The following is a 23,139-nucleotide window of genomic DNA, read 5'->3' as shown; positions in this document are numbered from 1 at the left end:
TCCGTGTGCCCTGACGCTTACCTGCTTCATGAGCTGTGTGACCTAACGCTTACCTGCTGCACGGATCACTGTACAGGTGAACTTCACGTCATCTTCGGCAAGTCTGGATCCAGAGCCTAGAGGTGAACTTCTCTTCACTTTCGTCAAGCCCGGGTTGAGGTACTTCACCTCGGCACGTTACGGCCTCCACTTAAAAGGACACGCGCCATGGCAACGAGGAAGCCAGCATGAGCGCGTGAAAACCAGGAAGTACGTGAGGCTGCGTGCGCAGCACGAGGCTGCGTGCAATAGGACTGCAGCAACGCGACGATTGGCAACGACGCACGCAACTGCGTGTATAGCAACTATAGGACCGCAGGAACAAGACACGTCGTAACAACGACGTTTGATTCCAACATCAGTGACATGCATCACGATCAGCGTGCAACTGTCGTGTTGCGTAAAATGAGGAGTTTCTTTCTCTCTCTCTTGTTTTCACAAATTTTCTGTTCTAGGCACAACGATTATTACGAAGCGTGCTTCCACTGCTGGGATACAGAAGGCTATTTATTATTCAATTTCAAGACTAGACTGTAATTTTATTGCTTGAACTCATAAAGGAAGGGGTCTTTTGGCATCAACAGTTAATTCTTAAGTTTGATTTTTAACTTTGTGGGAAATTCTTGCAAAATTCTATTTTTACTGTTCGTTGACCGGTTGCTTAACTGCATTACATGTAGATATTGTTCCTTAGTATTTTGGGTTAAGCACTGTCATATCATGGCCTCATATCAAAATGTTGTTCAACCTCCGTCTTTCTTACCAAAGAATGGGAAGCCTGATTTAAAATGGACTGAATGGTTGAGGATATTTGAAAATTATCTTGTAGCCATTGATGCCCATGCGTTTTCGCCTGCTAGGAAAATGGCTTTGCTGTTTAATCACTTGGGTGTAGCAGGGCAACGTGTTTTTGACAAATTGCCACCAGTGCCTGATCCCCTTTCCGAGAATATATTGTGTAATGAGTATGAAGAAGCGAAAGCTAGAATGATGAGACAGTATGCGGATGAATCCAGTGTTTTGTTGGAAAGATTAAATTTCGCAATGTGTAAACAGGCTGCTGATGAGTCAGTAGAAGAGTATGTGGCCACTTTGCGTGTGCTTGCAGCCAAATGTGATTTTGGTGCCAATGTTGATTTACGTATTAGAGATCATTTTGTGTTTTACTGTTTTTCTAAAAAAATTCAGGAGCGTCTTTTAGCCTGTCGCAACCCGACCTTAGCAGAGACCATTGACATTGCAAAAAGCATTGAAAGGTCCATTGTATCTTCCAAAGCTTTATCCAGTCTTAATCATCACATGGGAGTTAGCTCTGTGGTAGAGGAAGATACTGATTCTGTTTGTGCTGTCATCAACAAATCCCAAAAAAGTAAGAGAAATCTCAGTCACAATGTCAGTATTTGTTTTAGGTGTGGCTCTTATAGTCACTTAGGAAATTCCCCATCTTGTCCGGCTTTAAACAAGAAATGTTTGAAATGTGACAAAATTGGTCATTTCCTGAAAGTTTGTAGGATGGGTAGACTTAAGCCAAGTTCAAGTAGCAATGTATCCAAAATGCGGATTAGTAATGTATACACCGCAGACCCTGAAAATTATGTTTCTGAATGCACGTGTAGACTTTCTAATGTTGTACTGACTGTGGGCATGCACAAAGATTTGAGCCTTGATGAGGCAAAAATCAAAGGACCTCTATGTGAAGCAAGCATAGGTGGGAAGCATTTAATGGTCATAGCAGATTCTGGAGCTCCAGTGACTATAATTGCCGATAGGACATATTTTACATTATGGCCAGATTCATCTAAGTTGCAGCGTTCTGACATCAATCCTAAAGCTTTTGGTGATCAAGATATAGATTTGTTAGGGTATTGTTGGTCAGATTTGTCTATTTTGGGAAGAATAGTACATACCAAAGTCTGTGTGGCTGTCAATGGTAGAGATATTGTGGGTTGGAGGGATTTGGCCAAACTAGGTATTATTCTACGTCCTGGACATTGCACACCCATTATCTTAGCTGATTTGCCGGTAGGTAGTACTCTTATCTTATCGGTTCTGTCTTCCGAGTCAGTTTTTTTGGATCACAAACTTAAGTTTCCTAAAGTATTTCAGGACAGAGTTGGAAACGTAAGAGGTTTCGAACACAATATTAAACTAAAGCAGGGAGCATCGCCTGTAATTCACAAAGTTAGACCAGTTCCTTTAAGTATCAGGGAAAATTTGAAAGAACTACTAGACAAATTGATCCAAGAAGGTATAATTACCACTACTGATTCCTCTGAGTGGGTTTCACCCATTGTTCTTACAAAAAAAGATCTGGTGACTTGAGATTATGCGTGGACTTGATGTCTCTCAATAAAAACATACTAGTTGATTGCTATCCTCTGCCCCACATACAGGAACTTATTACTAGCATTGGGAACTCTAAGTATTTCTCCACCATTGATCAACACTCAGCATACCATCAGATACCCTTGAGCGAAGAATCTCAATCTCTCACCACTTTTGTAACCCCTTTTGGGGCGTACAAATATCGTAGGCTTCCATTCTGCTTGGCGTCTGCAGCCTCTGTTTTAAAAAAAATGATGGATTCCTTGTTCAAAAAGATAAGCAATGTGGTAGCTTACCAAGATGACATTTTGGTTCACAGTGTTACCACAGAGGAGCATATTGTCCTTTTGGACAAAGTTTTTGACATACTACAGTCACATGGCATGACTATTAAGGCAAATAAGTGTAAGTTTCTAACTGAACAAGTAGAGTATCTTGGTCATACTATTTCTGCGGAAGGAATAAAACCTAAACTTTGTAATTTAGAAGCCATCAAAAATGCCCCTGCTCCTTCTGACAAGGATACTTTGCATTCTTTCTTGGGGGTGTGTGAATACTATGCCTGTTTTGTTCCTGGGTATGCTCTGATTGTTCAACCATTGAGGTCTTTACTCAAGAAAGGTCAGAAGTTCATCTGGGACACAATTATGAATAGTACTTTCCAAAAAGATTAAGGATCTGGTGTTGTCTGCACCCTCTCTTAAATCTTTCGTACCTGAGGGTGAATCTTTTATAGCGGTAGATGCCAGTTTGAAAGGTCTAGGAGCTTTTTTGGGGCAAATTGTTAATGGAAGAGAGAATACAGTAGCGTTCGCTTCTCGGTCCCTTTCTGAAGCAGAGAAAAACTATAGCACAATAGAAAGGGAGGCACTTGCTTGTGCCTGGTCAGTAGAAAAGTTTGAAACGTACATATGGGGCAGGAAATGTGACGTATTTACTGATCATAAACCTTTAGTTTGTCTTCTTAGTGGTAATGGCTTGGGAAAGGCTTCCGCTCGTCTAGTACGTATTCTATCCAAATTGCAAGAATATAACTTGATTGTCAAGTATATTCAAGGAGGTATGATTGTTCGTGCTGACTGTCTGTCTCGTATGCCACTGAAAGCCTCTGGTAATGAAACGGATTGTCAGGAGGATGAATGTGTGGTTGGCTTGGTCGAAGCTGTCTCAACTTGTGATAGCAATATTACAATAGAGGAGTGGAGGACAGCCATGTCCACAGACAATGTATTGTCTCGCGTGGCTCATTTCATCAAATATGGTTGGCCTACAGAGAAATGCCTTGATAGAGTCATGAGAACATTCAAACAGGTATCAGGGGAATTGTCGTTTAATAATGAAGTTTGCATAAGGGGAAACCTTTTTATCCTGTCAAATGATCTTCGCATAAGATTATTAAAATGGCACATCTAGGTCACTTAGGAATCTCTGCTACGGAAAAAAAAATTGAAAACATCATATTGGTGGCCTGGCTTACATGAACAAGTTACACATTTTATTGATAATTGTGATCATTGTGTTGTTTCGGACAAACACTGGAAGAGTTATACTAAACCCATGCATCCAGTACCTTTTCCAACGAAAGCATGGGATAGCTTAGCCATTGACTTTTCCGGTCCTTTTCATGGTTTACCAAGAGAAATGAAATTTCTTATTGTACTTTTGGACTATTACTCAAAATGGATTTATTATTCCTTTGTTGAAACTGCTGACTCTGAGTCTGTTATAAAATTTCTGGAGAGACTTTTTCATTTAGAGGGTGCTCCTTCTACCATAGTTTCTTACAATGGGGTGCATTTTTCGTCTCACAAAATGGAATCCTTTTTCAAGAAGTTTGGTGTTAAGCACTCACAAGTAGCATTCTATAGTCCCTCTTCGAATGGGTTGGTAGAGAGGGCCAATCGCATTTTGAAAGAGGGTATTCAGACAGCTATTGCCATGAAAATTGATGTTGCTCATTTTCTCCAGGAAAAGATTTGGGCATACCATACTACACCTCATTCTACCACGGAATTAACTCCTTTCTTACTTCTTAGAGGAAGGGAAGCCACCACCAACTTGACTCCCGCATGGCTTCTACAGAACAGGAAATTTAAAAAAGAAGGTTTGATAAACTTGGATAAATTAAGATCTACAGTGGAAAAGAAGCAATTAGTAAGAAAGAAAACTATGACCTCAGGAACAAAGTCAAGGATATCAACATAGACGTTCAGGACCTTGTTCTAATCAAATAACCCAATAAAATAATGAAGGGGGAGTCCAAGTTTTCTTTACCTGTTAAAGTCATTAAAGCTAATAAAAACTCTCTTTTATTAGAGGGAAAGGGATGGTGGAATAGGAACAGCGTTATTCCGGTATCTAAACAACAATCCAAGATATTTAGTAAAGTTTACTCAGAGCCTGAGTCATGTACTTCTGCATGTTTAGATAGCTCAGATGCCTCAGATTTTTATTTCAGTGAAAGTGATGTACATGATTTGTCTAGTGCTTCCCTGACAATGGCAGACCCTACATCATCTACATCGGCAGACCCTACATCATCTACTTCGGCACAGTTTTCTTTAGAAACTGTGTCAAATGCTTCTAAGCATACTGAAAGCATTCCTTCCAAAACAAAACATAATACAAGATACAAACGTACTATTAAGATGCCTTCAAGATTTAGTTAATACTTGTTAAATTAATTTTTTGTTTTTTGTTTTATTAATAAAGGGAGGTGGTGTAATATGCTGTGCTTTCAAATGTCCTTTCTTTTATTGTTTCTCATTCCCCTTGTTATTATTGCGTGTACTGTTTTCTTTTGATTCTGTGTTCTGTGTGGCGAGGCATAGCTGTCCGTGTCGAGTGTTCCATCTTGGCTTTAAGTTGGTGATTCCCTCTTGACACGGATGGTTGTGCTCTTGCTGTCGTGGGTCCCATTTTATACCAATAAACCTACTCCACTTGAAAAGTGGATTTAAGTGTCCTGGAGCATTATTACTTTTATGGACAGATATTTGCTCTCGCCAACCTTACAGGGACCTGATGTAAGTGATGTATTATGCTTCATGCCTGTGACATATTGTACATCACTATCCTAGGAGAATACATGCTCCTGATTATTTTTATAAAAGTTTCCACTTTCCTCTTCTAAAATGTTAGCATGCATGTTCATGCATAGTTGGTAAGGTTGCCATCTGACCCGTTTTCTACTGGCACTAGTCTTTTGATGTCCCGAATGTACAACAATAGGCAAAGTCACCTGGAAGCGGTATTTTTAGACTTGAACAGTACATACTTCAAATAGCAAATATAAAGAGAGAGCTCTTTTAAATGTATGCTAGAGCTACATTAATGATCCATGACTAATAATTAAAGTTAACAAAGGCAGAAAAGCCATGTTGCAAATAAATATACATGGCTTTGTTTACAGTCCTATTTAGTAATCACACCCAGCCTTTGTAGACTCTTAAAACAACAAAAATGGTTTGTATGTTCCTCTTGTCAAGGTGACAACTCTAGTTGTGCACTTTGCTTAGACCAGAATGATTACACTCACTGTTTTCGACATCATTTTAGAAAAAAGAAGCATTTTTGAAGTATTGGAAAGGCACCTCAGAGTGAAAAGGTTTTTCTATAGACCTCTGTTTAGATGTAATATCTTTCTGCCGGCCTGGTGCTTCTTGATGTACCTACTTGCTTTTTAGATAAAAACTTTATGCTTCTTAGTAGGAACTCAGGAGAAAGGATTAATAGTTATAGGATTTTCAACAGTTTCTAATTTAACGAGCAGATCTCAAGAACACACGAGAGGGTTATCTGCCAGAAAATAATTTACAGTATTTCAAGGTTCTTGTGACATGTAGAGGTCGGGTCCTCAATGAAACATATGAAGATTACTAATTTATTTCATAGCTCTGTAGTGAACACAGGTGTGTTCAATTTATGTCTACCTACAAGTCTGCTTTACTCCTTATTGAAACCAGCTTCCTTTGATTAATGTGCATTACATTGCAACACACTTGGCTTGCTTGATAGAAATATAGCGCCACATTTGCTGCATGTATTTTTTATGCAAATGTGGCATTAAGGTGGCATTTTCCACGTGCCATATTTACAAAGTGGTGCAATGTTTGCATTGCGCCACTTTGTAAACCCTTTCGCCACATTATGCCTGCGCCAGGCATAATGTAGGCAAGGGGGGGAGTTCCCCAGTTAAGAAGGCTGACAAAATGGCACAAGGCCTTTTTTTAAGCACTTTTAACACCTGCTCAGAGCAGGCATTAAAAGGGGGCATATCATTATTTAGAACGGGCCTCTATTACTCTGTACAACATTTTGGCGCTACTCCTGCAGAGTACATCAATAGCGTCACATAAAATGACGCTATTGCCCCCTATCCTGCGCCATGGTGCGCTGTATTTTAAATGCGGAGCACACATGGTGGCAGTAGGGCGCGCTAAGGGGCGCAAGGGAAGTGGTGCTGCACTGGGTGCAGCACCACTTTCCATAAATCTGCCCCATAGATTGCATTCCTCTAAAGTCATAGCTTATTTACTCATGCATGCTACTCCTCGTGGGGTATAGACTATCAGCCAGGACTCTCCAGTCATTTTTATCTTGGCCTTTTCATTCAATCTGACTCCAGGTGTAGCATTTCCTCTTGCAGTCAGCCTCGAGGCAGTGAGGCCAGGTTTCTCTTGGCCTGCCTCTTTTCCTTGAGGGTTCTAGGGCAGGGCTTACCTGGTGGTATTTGACATGGGCTTTCAGAAAGTGTGATCTATACAGCCTCAGTGTCTTTTCATGATTTCTTCCAGGGCAGGAAGTTGGTAAGTCTGCTGCAATAGATCATTTTTGCTGATGGTGTTTGGCCGGTGGATTTGTAGAATTTTGTTCAGACGGGAGGTGATGAAGGTCTAGACTTTGTTGTTGGTGGTCAATGTTGTTCTCCAAATTTCTGCTCCATACATAAGGGCCAATTTTATGTTTGTGTCAAAAATCCTGATCTTGTTTTGCCACAGTGTTAGGTCCTTGGAGCTCCAGGTCTTCTTTAGCTGAATGAATGTAGCCCTTGCTTTGCTGATTCTTGCCTTGATGCTGGCCCTGGGCACTACCATCTTCTAGAACACATCAACATCAGCCAAAACGTGGGGGCTTACCATGCAAAAAGAGGCCTCCTTTTACACCCTGCTTGTCTATGACACTTCCTAGGTAGGTAAAGGCCAAACCCTCTTTCAGTGCATTGCCTGCAAGAGTGACTGCAGCTGTGCTGGCCATGTTAGGCTTCAGGATCTTGGTTTTTCCCCTGTAGATCATTAGGCCAATTTATGCTAAAGTTGCTGCCACATTGTTGGTCTTCCTTAGCATCTGCTGATGGGCATGAGAGAGCAGGGCCAGACTCTCTGCAAGGTCCAGGTCAGTGTACCATGTCCACAGTGTCCACTGGATTCCATTTCTTTTCACTGCTGTAGATGTGTTCATGATTCATTCTATGGCCAGCAGGAAGAGAAAGGGTGATAGCAAGCAAATGCGATGGATTCCGGTCCTCACTTGGAAGGGTTCCATGAGTTGTCCTTCATGGACTATCTTGCAGGTCACACCCTCAGAAGAGTTTCTGATGATTCTTACAAGTTTATCTTGCACACCGTAGTGGAGGAGGAGTTTCCAAAGGTTCTCTCTGCCCACACTGTTGAATGGCTTCTCATAGTTGATGAAATTGACATAGAGGGGGGCGTTCCATTCCATCGACTGCTCCATGATGATACACGGGGTTGCAATTTGGTCTGTGCAGGATCTATCGCTGCAGAAGCCAGCTTTCCGGTCACACAACTGAGCGTCGACTTGTTTGTTCATTCTGTTCAGGATGATCCTCTTGAACACTTTGCCTGGGGTTGATAGAAGAGTTATCCCTCTGTAGTTTGCGCAGTTACTGAGGTCACCTTTCTTGGGGAGCTTGATGAGATATCTCTCTTTTCAGTCTGATGGTTCCTAGTCCTCTTCCCAGATCCTTCTAAACATGGAGTAAAGCATGCCTACTGCTGTCTCAGTATCTGCCTTCAGTGCCTCTGCACAAATGTTGTCAGGTCCTGCTGCCTTCCCATTTTTCAGATGTTTGATGGCTTGCCATATTTCATCCATGATTGGCCTGCTGCAATCAATTGGCAAGACCCTGTCTGCTGTATGTCTGGTGGAGATTGCAGTATGGGCTGGTTCAGCAGTTCTTCAAAGTGCTTCGTCCATCTTTGTTGTAGGCCTTTGTTACCCATGATTATCTTGCCAACTTTGCTTTTAACAGATATTTCTAGTTTGCTGCATCTGCAGGACAGTTTCCTCATTATGCCATGGGCTTCTTTCAAGTTTGCATGGTTTACTACTTCCTGGGCTTCTCTGGCAAGGCCATCAATGATCTTAAGCTTTTCTTTACTTCTTTGTTAGTTTCGGTATACTCATCCTGAGATTTAGCTTTTTCTGCTCTTGTTCAGCTGATGTTTACTACAGATTTCGTTCACTTTCTCTCTCGCCGAAGATCTCCCTTCAGAGTGAAGGCATCACTCCTTTGTATCAAAGACCCAAAAGCCAGTAAAGTGCAGTTTACTGATCTGCTGCAGCAAACCCAAGGACAACCCCTGCAAGTGTGCCACGTTTTGTGGCGTTGTGACCTCCAGTGGCTGAACTGGGCAATAGCCAAGGGCATTGGTCCCCCAACATCAGACACCCAAAAAGACAGTCCATTCCGGCCTGCAGAAGGATCAGGAGGAAGCCCCAGTTGAATGAATTCAGAAACCATCAGGATCTCCCACCAGAGTGACCCTGCTAACCTGCAAGTGACCCTCAAAGTGACCTACCTCCTGCTTCCAAGGGCACCTCTGCACACAGCTCCTGACTCACCAATTCACTCTGCACCTGGCTGCCCTGTGCCCTGCACAAAAGACCCAGCTGTGTTCTAAGGGTCCCCCAGCCCCTACAACCTCGACATTCCAAGAGGACCCACTGTGAAGTCCACCTATGCAGCGTTTTTTCAAATGGACCCCCGCAGTGGCCTTGCACCAGCTCCAAAGACTTTCTGTTTCTCCAGCTGAAACCAGGACTTGCCCGAACTTCTCCAGCTAGTCTACAAGGTCCACCGATGACCTCAACCTACAACAGAGAGAAGACATTGGTAAACACATTGCCTGATTTTATGTGCATTTTTAAAGTATTTCTCCATTGATTCCTATTGTGAGTAATTACCCACAGAACTGAGAGATTTTCTAAACTTTGAAAATTCATAACTTAAAAAGTACTTACCCAATTCTGATGATCTTGGCCTTAAAAATGTTATAAAAATTTGAAGTAGTTTTGTAAATTGCTCTTCAGTTATACTTTTGAGTGTGTGTTTTCATTTATTGATACTGTGAGTGCAACAAATGCTTTTTACACTTTTCCAAGATTACCCTAACTACTCAACCAAGCTACCATAAAAATGAGAGCATTAGGTGATCCAGCCTTCTACATTTGGTGTCTCAGTGGTGGGATAAAGACCTTGCATTTGCTGATACCACTTTCTCAAATTGTGAGCACACAAATAACTCTCCAAATTGTCTTTGGCTTAATTGCATTTTTTTCAAATGCCTAAATCTTTTGCATATTTTTAAAATAACTGCTAGGTCCCAACAACAATAATTAGAATGTAAAAGTCCTTACTTTAGTTGGCCCTATCCAAAAAGGGGTTCCAAATTTATAAAAAGGTCCCAGCTTTAGTAAAGTAAACAAGACAGATTCAGAGAACCAGAGCCAGGAGCTCGACCTGGCCTCTTACCAGGAATATAGCTGTGACCAGTTAAGGAAACTCTGCAAACTGTACCAGATTCGTACTTGGAAAAATTGGCAACACAGACAAGCCTAGGCGTCTGGTGGCCCAGTATGAGAAAGACCCCTCCACGGAAGAGGTACATGGTGAAGCTTCTGGTGGAGAGGACTATGCTGTGGACAATGAGGACGAAGGTAGATCCTCTTCCCCAAATCCAAGAGCCTCCTCAGAGGAGGGTGTGGCTCCAGATGTTATCCCAAAGATTGGCCTTAGAGGCTCAGCTTTTGGAAATAGAAATGAAAAGAAGAGAGCTAGGCTTAGCACCCATCTCTGGTGGCAGCATACTAATAAAAAGGGAGGAAGAAAGACCTTTCAACCTAAGACTCCCAAAAAGAGTTTTCCTCCCCTACCAAGAAGGAGATGATATCCAGAAATGGTTCATTGCCTTTGAAAGACCCTGCATTGGAAGGTGTTAGAACTGGGGTTTCTAGTGGGCAGTCAGTTTACACCCTGTCCATGTAGGGACCCTCACTCTAGTCAGGGCAAAGGAGATACACAGCTCCTCAGATAACCCCTGTTCACCCCCTTGGTAGCTTGGCACAAGCAGTCAGGCTTATCTCAGAGGCAATGTATAAAGTATTTGTACAAAAACACAGTAACACAGTGAAAACACCACAAAAGGATTCCACACCAGTTTAGAAGAATAACCAATTTTTATCTGAATCAAAGAAGACCAAAAGAACAAAAATCCAACATACCAAAGCAAAGATATGATTTTTTAAAGTAAAAAGAGTCATAATCCATCGAAATCAATGGATGCATTGTTTTATCTCAAAGTACCTGGTATGCATCAAAAATAAAGGAGTGCGGGGGATCGTGCGTTGGAAAAGCAAGCAATGCGTTGATTCCTTACTCACAAGTGAGGCCATGCATCGATTATTTTTCCACTGGGCAAGTGATGCGTCGGTTTCCAGACCAGCAGTCTCTGGTCCAAGCTTTTGACGCTCAGGGATCATGCGTGAAAAATCCAGACACAAGACAGCAATGAATCCACGCTGAACTGGTGGTGCATCAATTTCACTGCCACTGCGTCGATTATTCAGCTGCGGTGCAGGCGCTGCGTTGATTTTTCTGCCGCTCGGCTCCTGTGCTTGGATTTTCACCTTGGGTTTACCAGCTTCTTCTTTCAAGGGCCCAGGGAATGGATGTGGCACTACTTGGCAGGATAGGGGTCTCAGCAAGAGAGCCCAGGTGCTGGCAGATGACGTCTTTGATGGCCCTGATACTTCAGATCAGTAGGCAAGCTTTGTCCAAGCCCTTGGAGAAACTTCCCAAGCAGGATTTCAGAAAGCAAACTCCAGCCTTTTCCTTCTTCAGGCAGAAGCAGCAGCAGCAGGCCAGCACAGCAAATCAACAGGCAGAGTGACAGGTCCTACTGAAGCTTCAACCTCTTCTCCTTGGCAGAGGTTCCTCTTAATCCAGAAGTAATCTAAAGTTGTGGGATCAACAGTCCAATGCTTATATTCATTTTTTGCCTTTGAGTTAGGCAAACTTCAAAGGAAAGTCTTTGTAGTGCAAGACCCTGCCTCTTCCTTGCCCTGCCCCAGACATACACTCGGGGTTGGATACTTTATTGTGTGAGGGCAGGTACAGCCCTTTCAAGTACAGCTGTCAGCTCCTCTCTCCCACTCTAGCCCAGGAAGACTCATCAGGATATGCAGGACACACCTCAGGTCCCTTTGTGTCACTGTCTCGAGTGGAAACAGCCCAACTGTCAGTCTGACCCAGACGTCAATTCAGCAGCCAAGCAGAGACACAGAATGGTTAAGCATCACTTTCTAAAGGAGGCATTTTCAAACAGACAATTTAAAAACCAAACACAAAAGATGTATTTTTAAATTGTGAGTTCAGAGACCCAAACTCCATATCTCTATCTGCTCCCCCTGGGAAATTACACTTAAAAGATAATTAAAGGCAATCCCGTGTTAACCTATGGGAGAGCTATGCCTTGCAATAGTGAAAAACGAATTTGGGAGTATTTCTGTACCAGGACATGAAAAACACACTAGTTCATGTCCTACCTTTTGAATACACTACACCATGCCCACAGGGCAGGGCAGGGGTGCCTTACATGTACTAAAAGGGAAGGTTTGAGCCTGGCAAGTGGGTGCACATAGCAGGTTGACACGGCAGTTTAAAACTGCACACACATACACTGCAGTGGCAGGTCTGAGATATGTTTACAGGGCTACTTATGTGTGTGGCACAATCAGTGCTGCAGACCCACTAGTAACATTTGATTTACAGGCCCTGTGCACACATTGTGCACTATACTAGGGACTTACTGGTAAATCAAATATGCCAATCAAGGAAAAAACAGTCACCAATGCAATTTAGACAGACAGCATATGCACTTAAGCACTGGTTAGCAGTGGTAAAGTGCCCAGAGTCCTAAAGCCAGGGAAAACAGGTCAGACAAAATAGGAGGAAGGAGGCAAAACGTTTGGTGGTGACCCTGCAAAAAGGGCCAGGTCCAACAGGAGGGAAATCCAAAAGAAGCAGTGGTGCACTCTAGTTGGAAATTATTCTCAGGAAAATGCAGAGATAGGCTCCTGACACTGAGTGAAACAGATGGTAAATCCCATGATCTCATGAAGGGTACCCTGATTGGCTTTGGGCTTACCACTGAGGAATACCGCATAAAATCCAGGGGGATTCAAATATACCAAAGTCAGTCCTGGGTAGAATATGTGGACTTCTCAGTAGAAATGATAGATGGTTGGTTGGAGGGCAACTAGGTACATGATTATGAAGGGCTGTATAATTTGACGATTAAAGTAGACCTCTTGAGTAATTGTGTCCATGAAAAGTTGCACCAATCCCTATTGGACTTGGGGCCACTCTCCCACAAGAGTTTCGGAGGAAGGCTGATCATTGGGTAAGAACTAGGGTGCCCAAACGAACTCGAGGGGGTGAACAAAAGGTAGAGTTAGGGAAGTACCCCCAAGAGAACAAGATGGATCATCCTAGAAATAAAGAAAAGGAGACCTTAGGCCCTCAAAAATGTGTCCAGGAGTGTGTGCCCAAAGACAAAGGCGGGCATCAGAGTGAAAACTGGGATGCCACTAAGGCATGGTGCCATAACTGTCAACAGACAGGGCATCACACCAAGGCCACTTCTTGTCCTAAAAAGAAACCCACTAGTAAACACCCAGGGGTAGCCAGGGTAGCCATTGGGGATGACTCCTCAGATGAGGAGATCCTCATAGCCTTTAACTGGAAAGTGGCCCCCAAAGTTGAGTTGGAGATTCCAGAGGGGAGTAGACACTTCTGCCACCTACTGGTGAATGGAATCCAGGCCACTGTCCTGAGGGACACCTGTGTCAGTCACACAGTTGTGCATGACAGACTAGTCCTCCCAAACCAGTATACTCCAGGAAAGACTGACAGGGTAAGAGTTGCCCCAGGGAAAGTCACCAATAGGCTAGTAGCTGTACTGCCTATACAGATAGCTGGGTGTCAAAGCCCAGCTCACCTGAGTCCTTGTTCAGTTCTGATGGAGGTTGAAGACAATCCGACCCCACCCTGAAACTGCTTGTTCCAGCACACTAGTTTTTAAAACAGTGCACTAAGAACAGAAGCTCAAGGGAAGGGGGGAAGTGGAAAAATAAAATAAAGAGACAACACCGTTCTTGCGTTTCCACTGTTGAAGTGCTGCACAAATCTGCGGCCCTCTCTGACTTCTGTAGAAACTGGTGCCTAATAAAACATAAACAAAGAACAGATAAGTACAACCTATTCCTAACTGGGTTCCTGACTATCCCTTTATTTATTAGAAATTTTCTTCTAAAAGTACCTCTTGGATCCTGGTCTCTAGTTTCCAGGTTTGGAATGTGTTACTGCTCTGGGATGTGCTTTCTATTACTCTAAAGCTTCTAAAACATTAAACAAATACCGTTATCAGAATTACCAATATCAAACATTCATCTTAATATAACTAAAGCCTAAATTCCCAATAGCAGACTCACTTTTCCCATATTTCCAGAATCTTTTATAAAACAAATACTGTACTTTTACGTCAAAATACAGCATGTAATTTGTGCAAGTCCTTGATTTACTGTTTGCCTTGTTGTTAATGGTTTCCACGGTTCGATTCTTAAAAGTTCCATAAAAAAAATAAAAAATGTTTGCTTCACAAAGTTCCGCAAAGTATTCTTGTAACAAAGAGTTTGAATCACAATGTTCGTGGAAGGTATCTTGTTTCAAATTGTCTATACACGAATCCAGAAATTGTTGTCAAAGTTCTTTCAGGTAATAAAAGTTTTGCACTTACTTGTTGCTGGCAAGAGATACTGATCAGTCTAACCTTGTCTTCTTTCTCTTTTGCAGGTTGCTTGTAGGAGAGAGGCTGAGGCAAGGAGGAACCGGAAACCGGAAGACGGAAGAGCCAGCAGCTGCACCCATTGAAGCCAATGAAAGTCTGTAGAGAGCAGGAGTGCCAGCGCCGAGGGATCTGTCCTCAGGTAAGCGGGAGGTAGACGAGCACAAGCACTGGGTGAGGCTCGGGGGCTGCCTTTTATAGACAGGGCTGGGTGTGGTACTCACATGCTGCACATGTTCTTGAAAGGTGTGCAGAGTTTCAGTTATTATGCAAATGAGTTAAATTAACACATGGCCTAGAGAGGAGTGTTTTAAAGAAGCATTGGTAAAAGCAAGGCCCAATGTGTAAACAAAACAGCACATTAAACAACATACACAGAAGCCTAGGGGGGGGGGAAGGTGAGATAACAAGAAAGGCTTTCAATAGTAAGTTTAAAAGGGAGCTATTACAGAACCCACTAGTGCAGTGAGAGGGGACATGCTCTTTGCTGTGCACAAACCCTAACAGTTGCCCCCCTCAAAGGCCCTCCTACAGGACGGGGTTTTCCTGGATTTTTTAAATAAAACCGTCTAATCAGCTGTGGGGCATGTACATATGATGCTGGTTCCCATGAATTCTCAGATTCATCATATCCTTTCCATTCTACTAAATAAAACAGACGTCCCCTAATTCTTTTTGAGTCTTTTATGCTTTTCACTTCATATTCTAGATTTCCCTTAATTGGTATGGGTGGAGGTGGTGGTTCAGGTCGGGTTTTTGGATTGTAAGGCTTAAACAAGGACACATGAAATGTAGTATGTACTGGATATTCTTTTGGTAAATCTAATTTTACTGTTACCGGGTTTACTATGGCAGTTACACTAAAGGGTCCAATGAAACGTGGTTGCAGCTTTCGGGATCCCTCTATGTTTAGGTTCTTTGTGGAGAGCCATACCTTGTCACCGATTTTATACATTGGGGCCTCAGATCTGTGTTTGTCTGCTTGTCTTTTCATGCTTTCCTTGTACTTTAATAAATGTTTCCTGGCTTTGTCTTGTATGTCACCTAACCTCGTTAGTCTATCCGTTACTGTAGGTAACAGAGAATCTTCTAACAAAATGGGTATAGCTCTTGGATGATACCCCTGCAAGAAATAGAATGGTGAGAAAAGTAGAGCTGAATGCTCAGTATTATTATAAACAAACTCCGCTACAGGGAGAGCTTCCAACCATTCACTAGAATAATCAGCCAATAAACAACGTAGCGTTTGAAGTAAGGTTTGGTTCAGTCGTTCAGTCTGTCCATCTGTCTCTGGGTGGAAAGCAGTGGATAATGCCACATCTATTTTCAGTTTTTTACATAATTTTTTCCAAAATTTAGAGTTGAACTGGCTCCCTCGGTCTGACACCACTTTGCTTGGCAAACCATGTAAACGCACAATTTCCCTTATAAAAATATCGGCAAATTCTGCCGCTGTGGGTAATTTCCGTAATGGTACAAAATGTGCCATTTTAGATAAAAAATCCACTATAACCAACACTGTTGGAAAGATTTTACAGGTGGTAAACCTACAATAAAGTCTACGCTCACAGTGTGCCAAGGTTGTTTGGGTGTTGGCATTGGTATTAACAAGCCGTCAGGGGCCTTATGAGAAGATTTATGTCTTGCACAAATTGGACAGGTAGTGACAAATTGCTTAATGTCCTTTCTTATAGTGTCCCACCAAAAGTGTTTTTGCACATTTTCCAGGGTTTTTACCCAACCAGGATGACCTGCCAATGGTGAGGCGTGATGCCAAATTATCACCTGTGTTTGTAATTCAGAGGTGGGCACTAACAGCATGTTGTTGTGATACAATAAACCTCGTTGTATTGTGTTATGGGAATCCTTTAACCAATCCTGAGGTGCTATTTGCATGTGTGCATTATATAGATCTGTGATGAAATCCTTCTGTTGTACTGGTGCCAAAAACTTTTGGGGAGGAATAATGGGTTCTCCTATTTTATCTTGTTTCATGTCTGAGGTATGTCCGTATCTAGATAACACATCAGATTGAATTTGTTGTGCACCTGGTCTATAGGTTATTACAAAGTCAAATGTGCAAAAAAAAATTAACCAGCGCATCTGACGTGGTGTTAGTGCTTTAAGTGATCCAAAAAACTGTAGGTTCCTATGGTCAGAAAAGATTGTAACTGGGTACTTGGCTCCCATTAAATGGTGCCTCCATTCTGAAAAGGCTACTTTGATAGCTAGTAGTTCCCTTTCAGCCACAGTGTAATTTTGTTCAGCTGGTAATAACTTTTTGGAATAGAAGGCTATAGGATGTAACTGGCCATCTACTGCATCTCGTTGAGAGAGAACTCCTCCTAAAGCTACTTGTGAAGCATCCGCTTCAACAAACAAAGCAATTCAGGATCAGGATGTTTCAGAATTGGGGCTGAAGTGAACTTTTGTTTTAGGAGTTGAAAGGCGTGTGCCGCCTCATCAGTCCAAAGAAATCGTTGCCCTTTCCGCAACAAGGTAGTTATTGGGGCCGCAATGTCTGCAAAATGTGCAATAAACCTCCTATAAAAATTGGCGAAACCCAGAAATTTCTGAATATCTTTTACAGAGGATGGTTCTGGCCAATCAGCAATAGCACTGATTTTCTTTACATCCATAGCTATTCCTTGAGGTGACAGGCAGTATCCTAAAAAGTCCACCTTGCTGACATTAAAAGTACACTTTTCTAACTTAGCACAAAGATGATTTTCTTTTAACTTTGATAATACTGCACGAACATGTTGGGTATGTTCTTCTGAGTTCTTAGAGTAAATGAGGATGTCGTCTATGTATACTATGACACAAACGTCCAGGAATTCGTGTAGGACCTCATTTATAAAGAACTGAAAGGCCGCAGGGGCATTACATGACCCAAAGGGCATTACTGTGTACTCAAATAAACCAAACTTTGTCTTGAAAGCTGTCTTCCACTCATCCCCCTCTTTTACTCGGACCAGGTGGTAAGCTCCCCGCAGATCTAGTTTAGTGTATACAGTAGAATGTCTTAATTGATCCAACAACACAGGTATTAGAGGAAGAGGATATTTATTCTTTATTGTAGCCTTATTTAGTCCTCTATAATCGATACACGCGCGCAGGGATTTATCCGGCTTCGGGATAAAAAAGAGTGGAGATGACACCGGAGATGTGGAATGACGGATGAACCCAGACTGTAGTAGGTCATCTAGGTAGGTTCTTAAGTATTTGGTTTCTTCGTCAGTCAAAGCATATACTCTGTTATTAGGTAAAGGGGCCCCTGGGATAAGATCTATACGACAGTCATAAGACCTATGTGGGGGCAGCACACTAGCCTTTACTGGATCAAAGACGTCTTTAAAGTCAGAATATTCAGGAGGGAGACTTGGTTCATCTTGTGTAACACTAGCACAGTGTAATACTGTGCTCTGTTCTGTACCTGCTTCTTGATAGCAATTGGTTCTACAGAAAGAGGAATCCAAAGTAACAGTTCTATTCACCCAATAAATTTTTGGGTTATGAGTTGTTAACCAGGGTACCCCGAGAATCAAACCAAAATTAGGAGTATCTATCAGATCAAAGCTAATCACCTCTGTGTGCCCGTTCTGACAGACCATAACAAGTGGACTTGTTTGTTTTGTGATTAATCCAGAGGTCAATTCTGACCCATCCACTGCACATACTGCTTCTGGACAAGGCTTTAGGCACATAGGAAGTCCTAAGTTTTCAGCTAACTTATTATCCACAAAATTTCCTGTCGCGTCTGAGTCCAGTAGGACAGGGAGAGAATGCCTCACTTGGGTAGTAACAATTAAAACGACCTGAATTATGAAATGTCTAGGTATGTGCGGTACCATGAAGGCTGCAGCATTAGAGGTTTGATTAAGATGTTTTCTCGAACAAGTAACCTCTCCCCTTGTCGAGCTTAATTGTTTCCCGATTCAGTTGAGGAGGTGGAGGAAACAGCACCCTTTCGTGGATTTTTAGGCTTTACTGGACATTCTCTGGCAAAGTGACCTGCCCTTCCACAATATAAACATAATTGAAGTTTTCTCCTTCTTTCTTTTTCCTCTGATGTGAGTGGACCTCTGAGTGTCCCTATTTGCATAGGCTCAGGTTCAGGGAGTTTATTATCTGGGTCTTTCTTCTCGTGTCTAATAAAAGTTAACCGTGATTCCAGTTTGTATTTATCTCCCTTTCTTTCTCCTAGTCTATGTTCTAATTTCACAACTAAATCTACAAAGTCCGAATAGTCTTCTGGCAAATCAACGATATGAGCCAGCGTGTCTTTTAACTCGTCTCTCAAACCTTTATAGAAAAGGGAGACACGCTTTTCTTCTGACCACTGTGTCTCGGTGAGTAAACGATTAAAACTAGTGAGATAGGTCAATAAATCCTTGTTACCTTGTTTAAGATTTAAAAGCTCATTATCACTTGCCTGCATGAAAGTGTGTTTTGCAAAAAGGCTGGTCATGGTACGTTTAAATTGATTCCAATTATGGAGGATGGGATAATCTCTCTCCACGAAAGGAATTGACCAATTGGCTGCTGTGCCACCCAAATAAGACAAGACGAATGCCACTTTCGTAGCATCAGTAGGGAACTGTTGTGGCTTACAAACGAAGTGTAATTGACATTGATTGATAAAAACATGGAATTTGTTACTATCTCCATGAAAACGTTCAGGTGCTGCTAAGGGCACAGCATTAGGAACATTAACAGTGACCTCAACTGGGGGAGGCAAAGTTGTATGTTTTGATGGCGCCCCTGTCTCTGAGGAGGTTTTAAACAAAGGCGTAAAAGCTGTGTTCCACTGAGATACCCTAAATTTATACCTGCTTAAATCCTGTTTTAAAGAGGTATTCTCCATCTTTAATCTCTCTATTTCATCTTGCATATGTTGCAAGATGCCAGACACTGATTCATTATGAGCCAAGTCCTCATTTAGGGCCTGCGCCATATCCGTGACGTCAATGCCCTCTATTTCTTCCCCGATATTCATTGTCCACCAGAACTGATTTTTTTTTTTTTTTTTTTTTTTTTTTAAGGCTTGTGCTTCTGTCAAAGCCCAGCTCACCTGAGTCCTTGTTCAGTTCTGATGGAGGTTGAAGACAATCCGACCCCACCCTGAAACTGCTTGTTCCAGCACACTAGTTTTTAAAACAGTGCACTAAGAACAGAAGCTCAAGGGAAGGGGGGAGTGGATAAAATAAAATAAAGAGACAACACCGTTCTTGCGTTTCCACTGTTGAAGTGCTGCACAAATCTGCGGCCCTCTCTGACTTCTGTAGAAACTGGTGCCTAATGAAACATAAACAAAGAACAGATAAGTACAACCTATTCCTAACTGGGTTCCTGACTATCCCTTTATTTATTAGAAATTTTCTTCTAAAAGTACCTCTTGGATCCTGGTCTCTAGTTTCCAGGTTTGGAATGTGTTACTGCTCTGGGATGTGCTTTCTATTACTCTAAAGCTTCTAAAACATTAAACAAATACCGTTATCAGAATTACCAATATCAAACATTCACCTTAATATAACTAAAGCCTAAATTCCCAATAGCAGACTCACTTTTCCCATATTTCCAGAATCTTTTATAAAACAAATACTGTACTTTTACGTCAAAATACAGCATGTAATTTGTGCAAGTCCTTGATTTACTGTTTGCCTTGTTGTTAATGGTTTCCACGGTTCGATTGTTAAAAGTTCCATAAAAAAAAAAAAAAATGTTTGCTTCACAAAGTTCCGCAAAGTATTCTTGTAACAAAGAGTTTGAATCACAATGTTCGTGGAAGGTATCTTGTTTCAAATTGTCTATACACAAATCCAGAAATTGTTGTCAAAGTTCTTTCAGGTAATAAAAGTTTTGCACTTACTTGTTGCTGGCAAGAGATACTGATCAGTCTAACCTTGTCTTCTTTCTCTTTTGCAGGTTGCTTGTAGGAGAGAGGCTGAGGCAAGGAGGAACCGGAAACCGGAAGACGGAAGAGCCAGCAGCTGCACCCATTGAAGCCAATGAAAGTCTGTAGAGAGCAGGAGTGCCAGCGCCGAGGGATCTTTCCTCAGGTAAGCGGGAGGTAGACGAGCACAAGCACTGGGTGAGGCTCGGGGGCTGCCTTTTATAGACAGGGCTGGGTGTGGTCCTCACATGCTGCACATGTTCTTGAAAGGTGTGCAGAGTTTCAGTTATTATGCAAATGAGTTAAATTAACACATGGCCTAGAGAGGAGTGTTTTAAAGAAGCCTTGGTAAAAGCAAGGCCCAATGTGTAAACAAAACAGCACATTAAACAACATACACAGAAGCCTGGGGGGGGGAAGGTGAGATAACAAGAAAGGCTTTCAATAGTAAGTTTAAAAGGGAGCTATTACAGAACCCACTAGTGCAGTGAGAGGGGACATGCTCTTTGCTGTGCACAAACCCTAACACTGGGTCCCTTAGCTGGAGAATTACAGACCTCCCCCTTGACTGTCTCTTTGGAAATGATTACCCAGAGGTTGGTCAGAGCCCAAGAGAGGGACTGGTTCAGTGCCATACCTCTTCCAAGGCTTCTGGAGGTGCCGCCCCTGCAAAGAGTGCAAGTAGGCCCCAGAAGAAAAACAAAGCAAAAGAAAAGGAAATGTGGGCAACCGTTCGCTAGGCACCAGAGAGCTAGTTTGACCCCTAAGATGTCCTGGCTAGTCAGGCACCTGTTCAGCCTGAGTTGTTGGCTCCTCCGCTGGCAGAAAAGAGAGTGGAAGAAGGGTGTTTTCTGCAGGGTATAGAGACCCCCACTCTCTTACAACAGACAGGCATCCTGAACCCAAAGTTGTCTGTAAGTTAGCCCTGTCCCCTGTGGGTGTGCAGCCAAAGGTGTGGTTCTGGGCACTGACAGCTGCTAGTGACCTCTGTTGGGTGTTAGCTTTTATGGCTGCACTATCCTTGGCATTGTGGTCTGACCCCATACCAAATAGTAAGTTAGACCCCCTTACCCTGTGGGTCATGGTGGGGTTACTCAAGTTATGGGTGACCTCTTTGGGTAAGCTAGGGGTTGCCTTGGCTAAGATGGGGATAGCAGAGGAAGGCACCTCTGACCCCAAGACAGAAAAGAAAAGTGTAGGCACTGGCGGTACAGGTGTAAGACATTTCAGATTGGGTCCTATAGCTGCTGAGGTGGGCCAGTTCCCCAGAGGGAATGATCTGGACAGTAGGATGTGAGGCAGATTAGATCCTGCAACTGACCAGCCTGCTTCTCTCCTTTTCCCTGACAGACTAGGAAGCCTCTCCCAGATATTGGATGAGTCTCCTGGTCTGTGGGCTGGGGGAGGTTGTGTGGCAAATTGGCATCCTGTTGCAGTATCCTCCTACTTTTTGCCTGATTTCTGGATGCAACTTGGACTGCAGCGTACTACAATCCTGCTAACCAGGTCCCCGGTGCCAGTGTTCTTTCCCTAAAATTGGAAAGTTATTGAAACAATTGGCAACACCTTTAGCTACCACCATAGGTTCTGAGTAAAGGGTACTTAGGTAACCAAGGCATTGGGTACTAAGGGTAGGCCCCTGAGAGCAGCAGCACAGATTGTGCCACCCTCATGGGTCGTGCACTGCCATTGCATGCTGGGTATCCTGGTGCAATACTAAAATGCAAACATACATGGCCCACAGTCTTGGTGCCTTGCTTACTACACACTGCATGTAATATAGGTATGTCACCCCTCTGGCAAGCCTGCTAGCCTTAAGGCATGGTGCACTATACTGTATGTGTGGGCATAGATGCATGAGCAAAATGCCCCTACTGTGTCCTAGCAAAACCAGGTATGTAGTAAGTGAACAGAGCATCCATTTTAAATGTATCTACTGGACACTGGTCAATACAAGTTTCACAGCTACATGTTGGCTACTCTGAACCCTGGGTTGTTTCGTATCAAACAACTGAAATGATACATCCAATCTGGTTCCAGTATTGGATTTACTGCAAAATGTACCCAGGGGCCACCTTAGAGGTGACCCCTGCAACACTAACTAACACTGGCATGGTTGCTGGCTGGTCACAGCCACCAGCCACCACCAGCCAAGACTCTGGAACCCTGGGGTGAGTGCTCCTGCTCTCTGAGTCCCAGAACAAAGCCCTTCCTGGGAGGAGGTGTCACACCTCCCTCCTCAGGATGTGGACTACCCTGCCAGTGAGCTTCAAGGGCTTACCACCTTTGAAATTCAAGCACCAGGCAGGCTGCTAGCAGCAGATGGCTGCCCCAATGGAAACCCCCACATTTGCTGGAACAATGGTGGAAAAACACACAAAGGACAGGAGATGGGGCCACCACTAGCTTGCATTAGCCCTAAGGTGCTGCATGTGAAGTGACCTCTCCATTTAATTTTCCTCCATCTTGCATGGTACTAAAATCGCCTATCAGAGGTAGGGAAGTGATCTCTGATGCAGGAAGTGGTCACATGCTGGGTGTATCCACCCTAAGGTAGATGACCCATTGGTCACTACTTGGTAGGTACTCCTCTAAACATCTACTAAGTACACTATTTAGTGGGCACCCCTAGACCAGCGATTCAGATTCCAAGAACACAAAAAGACCAACACCAAAAAAGACCCAAGACTTAAGAACAGAAGTCCTGATGCACCAAGAAAAAGGCACCAA

The sequence above is a fragment of the Pleurodeles waltl genome, chromosome 4_1 (genome assembly GCF_031143425.1).
Source record: "Pleurodeles waltl isolate 20211129_DDA chromosome 4_1, aPleWal1.hap1.20221129, whole genome shotgun sequence".
NCBI lineage: Eukaryota > Metazoa > Chordata > Amphibia > Caudata > Salamandridae > Pleurodeles > Pleurodeles waltl.
The sequence above is the reverse complement of the archived record's forward strand: the minus strand, read 5'-3'. Positions refer to the sequence as shown.